We start from the raw sequence: 6,745 nt of genomic DNA, 5'->3' as shown, positions 1-6,745 counted from the left end.
GCGGCTTGGGCTTCTTCACATAGGCTTCAACCTAACGCAACGAACCAACGTTCAGGATAACAACGCAGAAACTGCATCTCCACCAAGCCTATCACGGTCCAACTATAGAAGCCAATACAAAAATTTCCAGTAAAGGGAAGCCTTTCAGACAAGTGACTGAGACGAAAGGAAGAAAAATGCTCCAGACAAAGAAGAACTAAAAACCTATCCAATGAACATTATGGCACCATAGAAGACCAAAACACAATGGGGTTAACCAAACTCCTCAGACAGAGCATTGACCTGTGTTGCGGCCAATCCCCCGTCGCCCGATCGTCGAGGTCGCACACCTGCAAGAGAAGTCCTCACAGACCAGAGATGCCTCCGACGGGGACCCTCCGACGGTCAAGTCAGAGAGAGACTAGGCAACAGCAAAAATCAGAGGATCAACTCGAAAGGGCTCGGGTAAGCTTGGGAGCTGGAGGGAGCGTCAGAGAGAACTTACCAAGACTGTTGCCTTATCCCTTTTTATAGTAGACTGTGGCGTAGTCCCATCATTAATGGTGCAGACAACTGGAGAGTTGTCAAATCGTCAGGGGCTGTCAAATCACCGTGGGCTGTCAAATCATCACGGGTTGTCAGAACGAACCCATGTCCTCGACAGGACAATGCCCCAGGGTGACTGCACAGCATGTCCTTGACAAGACAACAGCCATAGCAGTCGTACGGCCCTTGGGCGGGCTAGCCAACCATACGTCGTTATTCGGCTGTCGGGACGTCGGGTGATGACCCTGAGACACCATCGGTCGATTTAATGACTCGCTGAGGTCGGACGTCGGCTGCCGCCCCCGACAGTGAGTCGGTGATTTGGGCTCCGCCGCTCAGCTGGTCGGGAACAGAATGGGTCTGCCCGACCGACACTCCTTCAGTCGGATAATGTCAGCAGCTACTGTCGACAGTCATCGATCGATGCGGTCGGAGTCATCCGTCGGGCGTCGGGCGGAGTCATCCGTCGGTCGTCGGTCGGAGTCATCTGTCGGGGTCGTCCGTCAGATTCATCCGTCGGTCGTCGGTCGGAGTCGTCCGTCGGGATCGTCCATCGGGGTCATTCATCGGAGTCGTCCATCGGTCGTCGATCAGATCGGTCTGAGGGTAAGTCAGCGTATGGGGGTCAGTCGGTATATCCCAACAGTTGCCCCCCCACTCCTGAGTCCGATGTCGTGTTGGCTCGCGTGAACACGTAGGCGACGGCTTCGGGCGAAAGGAGTGATTTTCTGTCATGTCTTGCCTCGACTCTGGCGATCGCATCAACGAACGATCCGATGTCGGTCGTCCCGACTGTAGGTCGAGCGTGCACGTCGGGTCGGAGGTCGGCCAACCTCTGAACGTAGCATGATACGATCATCCCGTAGAGTCTGATAGTCGAGTAGCATCTGATGTATCCAATAGTCGAGTAACGTCCGACGTATTCGGATAGGATAACGATGGCAAGTCGAATATCCATTGTCCGACCCTTGGTCGGACGTGCGTGTCAGGATGTATGATAAATGGTGGTAAGCCAAATATTCTTTGACCGATCGTGACCAAGTCGGTATGTCGCAAGTCGAACTGCGGTCATCTTGGCATTTTGCTGCTCTTAGTCGAAGCTAAGTCGGCAAGTTAGCCAGCCACGTTGGTCGAGGCTTTTTGCCCTCAGAGGTATAGGCCGTCGATTCAATGATCGATGATCGAGCCGTGGATTCGACGATCGACGATCGAGCCACATTGGTCGGCGATCGAGCTGTTGATCCGACGATCGACGATCGGGCTACGTTGGTCGAGGCCCTTTTGCCTTCAGAGGTCGAGGCCGTCAGTTTGACGATCGGAGATCGAGCCATTGATTCGGCGATCGACGATCGAGCCATGTTGGTCGAGGCCTTTTGCCTTCAAAGGCCGAGGCCTTTTGCCTTCAAAGGCCGAGGCCATCAGTTCGACGATCAATGATCGAGCCGTTGATTCGATGATAGACGATCGAGCTGTGTTGGTCGAGGCCCTCTTGCCTTCAGAGGCCGAGGCCGTCAGTTCGTTGATCAATGATCGAGCCGTTGATTCGGCGATCGACGATCGAGCCGTGTTGGTCGAGGCCCTTTTGCCTTCAGAGGCCGAGGCCGTCGGTTCGATGATCGATGATCAAGCTGTTGATTCGGTGATTGGTGATCGAGCCATGTTAGTCGAGGCCTTTTGCCTTCAGAGACTGAGGTCGTCGGTTCCTGATCGAGCCGTTGATTCGACGATCGACGATCGAGCCATGTTGGTCGAGGCCCTTTTGCCTTCAGAGGTCGAGGCCGTCGGTTCGACGATCGATGATCAAGCCATTGATTCAACGATCGAGCCGTGTTGGTCGAGGCCCTTTTGCCTTCAGAGGTCGAGGCTGTCGATTCGATGATCGGTGATCGAGCCGTTGATTCGATGATCGACGATCGAGCCATGTTGGTTGAGACCCTTTTGCCTTCAGAGGTCGAGACCATCAATTCGGCGATCGATGATCGAGCCATAGATTCGACGATCGGCTATCGAGCTGCTTCGATCGAGGCCCTTTGCCTTCAGAGGTCGAGACTGTCATAGATTCGATGATCGGGTTACGTTGGTCGAGGCCCATTGCCTTTAGAGGCCGAGGCCATCGTAGATACTCCGCTCCTTCGATCTCTATCAGGATCTGCGCACGAGGAGCGGAGAGAGGGGTGTAGGAGTCATACCTACGATGCATCGGTCTCAGACTCCGTTGTCGGGGTGAGACCCGTCTATCGGTGGGGCCCGCTGGGTTCAGCAGGAGTCCGATTTTTCTTTCGCTTCTCCTTCTGACCCATGCCCTCGGTCAGGCACCGGTCGGAAGCTCCTTCGTCTGTGCGCATGTATTTGTATGCGCGCTCTAGCAATTCGGCATACGTCCAGGGGAGGGTCTTGTCCAAGGAATAGGTGAACCGGGACCCCCTTAGTCCCTCTTCATGGCCGAGATAGCCATGTCTTCGTTGAGGTCCCAGACCTCAAGTGTGGCCGCATTGAACCGGGCCACAAAGTGTCGTAGAGTCTCTTTTTCTCCCTGCTTGGGGGAGAAAAGACTGTCTGAGGTTCGCAGCGGCTTTCGGCTGGTGCTGAAATAGGCCATGAAAGAATGTTCGAGCTGCCCGAAGGAGTGGATACTTCCGAGCGGAGGCCGAAGTACCAGGCCCTGGCAGCTCTGTGGAGTGTGGCCGGGAAGCGATGCAAAGGAGGGCATTGGTTGCCCCTTGGATTGTCATAAGAGCCTTGTAGCTCTCCAGATGGTCAATTGGGTCGGTGGAGCCGTCGTAAGACTCCACGTGAGGCATCTTGAAACCGACTAGGGATCGATTCGTCGAGGATGAATCGGGAGAGAGGTTGGGTGGTCCGAAAGTCGACGTCGTTCAATGACTTCTGTCCATCCGCCTGGAGCTGGGCAAGCCGACGGTCGATTTCTTCAAACTTGCGCTCGTAGTCGTTTAACCGTCGGTGTTGAAAAACTCCAGAGTCGATCCTCCCGATGAGTTTGAGAGTGAGGTGGACGGCGTCCGCGCCGCTTCTCCCTCCTCGCTCGCTCCAGCTGGGAAGGGAGGGACGTCGAGACCGGCGGGCGTCACGCCGTGGCCGCCTCCCCCCTTCTCGGTGGGAGTGGTGAGACGGCTGCTCTTGAGGAGGAGATGGAAGTGGATGCGGGCGTCGGCGGCTGCTTCTGGACGGCATGGGATGCACCATCGGTTGTTCTGTCGGTGGTCGCGGCAACTGAGTCGGTTGCTGCTGGAGATTTTTGACCGCATCCATCAGAACGGTCATTTACCGCACGATCACCGTGATCTGCGCCTCCGTGGTCACCACCGGGTGTGGAGAGCTGGGCTCCGCCATGGAGGGTGAAGGAGAGGGCTCTTCCCGGTGGGAAGAGTGCCTCGCCGACCCGATAGCTCTCGATCGTTGAGCTCTGATTTTCATCATCTCGAGAGGTCTCTGAAGCTCTAGGGAGCTTGCTATCTTACCTCTATCGAGGCATACCCCTACCTGGCACGTCAAATCTATTGCGGCCAATCCCCCGTAGCCTGATCATCGATCGTCGAACTGACGGCCTCGACCTCTGAAGGCAAAAGGGCCTCGACCAACATGGGTCGATCGTCGATCGTCGAATCAACGGCTCGATCACCGATCGTCGAACCGACGACCTCAGCCTCTGAAGGCAAAAGGGCCTCGACCAACATGGGCTCGATCGTCGATCGTCGAATCAATGGCTCGATCATCGATCGCCGAACCGACAGCCTCAGCCTCTGAAGGCAAAAGGGCCTCGACCAACATGGCTCGATCGTCGATCGCCGAATCAATGGCTCGATCATCGATCGTCGAACCGACGGCCTCGACCTCTGAAGGCAAAAGGGCCTCGACCAACATGGCTCGATCGTCGATTGTCGAATCAATGGCTCGATCACCGATCGTCGAATCGACGGCCTCGGCCTCTGAAGGCAAAAGACCTCGATCAACATGGCTCGATCGTCGAATCAACGGCTCGATCACGATCGCCAAACCGATAGCCTCGGCCTCTGAAGGCAAAAGGGCCTCGACCAACGTAGCCCGATCGCCGATCGCCGAACCAATAGCTCGATCGCCGACCAACGTGGCTCGATCGTCGATCGTCGAATCCACGGCTCGATCGTCAATCATCGAATCGATGGCCTATGCCTCTAAGGGCAAAAAGCCTCGACCCAACGCGGCTGGGCTAACTTGCCGACTTAGCTTCGACTAAGAGCGGCAAACGCCAAGACGATCGCAGTTCGACTTGCGACATACCGACTTGGTCACGACCGGTCGAAGGATATTCGGCTTTGCCACCGTTTATCATACGTCCTGATGTGCACGCCCGACTAAGGGCCAGACAATGGATATTCGACTTGCCATCGTTATCCTATCCGAATACGTCGGACATTACTCGACTATCAGATACGTCGGATCTACTCGACTATCAGACTCTACGGGATGATCGTGTCATGCTACGTTCAGAGGTTGGCTGACCTCCGACCCGACGTGCACGCTCGACCTACAGTCAGGACGACCAACAACGGATCGTTCATTGATGCGATCGCCAGAGTCGGGGCAAGACATGACGGAAAACCACTCTTTCGTCCGAAAGCCGTTGGCCCACGTGTTCACGCGAGCCAACACGACATCGGACTCAAGAGTGGGGGGGGGCAACTGTTGGGATATATCGATTGACCCCTATACGCTGACTTACCCTCGGACCGGTCTGACCGACGATCGACGGACGACTCCGACGGACGACCCCGACGAACGACCGACGGACGACCGACGGACGACTCCGACCGACGACCGACTGCACTGATCGATGACTGCCGACAGTAGCTGCCGACATTATCCGACTGAAGGAGTGTCGGCCAGGCAGACCCATTCTATTCCCGACCAGTCGAGCGACAGAGCCCAAATCACCGACTCACTGTCGGGCGGCAGCCGACGTCCGACCTCAGCAAGGCATTAAATCGACCGACGGTGTCTCCGGGTCATCACCCGACGTCCCGACAGCCGAATACCGACATATGGTCGGCCAACACGCCCAAAGGCCGTACGATCGCTATTGGCTGTTGTCTTGTCAAGGACATGCTGTGCAGTCGCCTTGGAGCATTGTCCTGCCGGGACATGGATTCGTTCTGACAACCCGCGGTGATTTGACAGCCCACGGCGATTTGACAGCCCACGACGATTTGACAATTCTTCAGTTGTCTGCACCATTAATGACGGGACCACGCCGCAGTCTACTATAAAAAAAGGTAAGGCAACAGTCTTGGTAAGCTCTCTTTGACGCTCCCTCCAGCTCCCAAGAGCCCTCTCGAGTTGAGCCTCTGATTTTCCGCTGTTGCCTAGTCTCTCTCTGACTTGACCGTCAGAGGGTCCCCGTCGGAAGCATCTCCAGTCTGTGAGGACTTCTCTTGTAGGTGTGCGACCTCGGCAATCGGCGCGATGGGGGATTGGCCGCAACAACCTGCTTTAGATGCTTGAGCCCACGGATAGTCTTGATGAAGTTACTTGCATCATCATTCGAAAGCTTGACACCAGATTTACGAGCCCAATCAGTAATCTGATGTGGTTCAAACGAGTGAAGCAGCAGGTCTTGAGATGTCGGAGGAACGGAGACCCTCTGCCCTTGCCAGACATCTCAATAACAGGTGCAGAGGCAGCCGGGGTGTCATCAAGATTCTTCTTCTTCCGGAAAGACAGGAGTTTAGCAGTAGCCACTCTTACACCCTGGAGAGCTTTAACCCGTTGTCCTTTGAGAATGCTAACAGACGCAATTTCAGACGTGATCGGAGCAGGAGGCATGGGCGCCTCAACCACCTCGACCGACGCAGCACCATATACCTGTGAGACGTCGAGGAGCATTGTTTCTGAGGAGAAAGTGGGGTCACTGGGGCCTTTAGACCCTACATCCAAGCGAACCTGAGACAGGAAGGGAGGTGCGACCCAAAAGAAATGCCAGCACACGGACCTGGAAGGGACCACCTGCGTCCTGTGAAAGCCACGATGGACGAGCGAAAGGTGGTGACATCTGAAGAGACCAGGTGTTTAAGCCCGTACAATTAATGGTCGCTGATCGGTTCCCCAGCAAGGATAGAAACCTCGGCTCTGAGGCTAAAAGGGTCAGATCGATGAGAATGCAGAAGAGTAGGGGATCTGATCCAAGGCGGAGACTCGGAGATTGCCAGGCAGTTGGAGGGATCAG

The sequence above is a fragment of the Elaeis guineensis genome, chromosome 1 (assembly GCF_000442705.2).
Source record: "Elaeis guineensis isolate ETL-2024a chromosome 1, EG11, whole genome shotgun sequence".
NCBI classification, from domain to species: Eukaryota; Viridiplantae; Streptophyta; class Magnoliopsida; order Arecales; family Arecaceae; genus Elaeis; species Elaeis guineensis.
Note: the sequence above shows the minus strand (reverse complement) of the source record.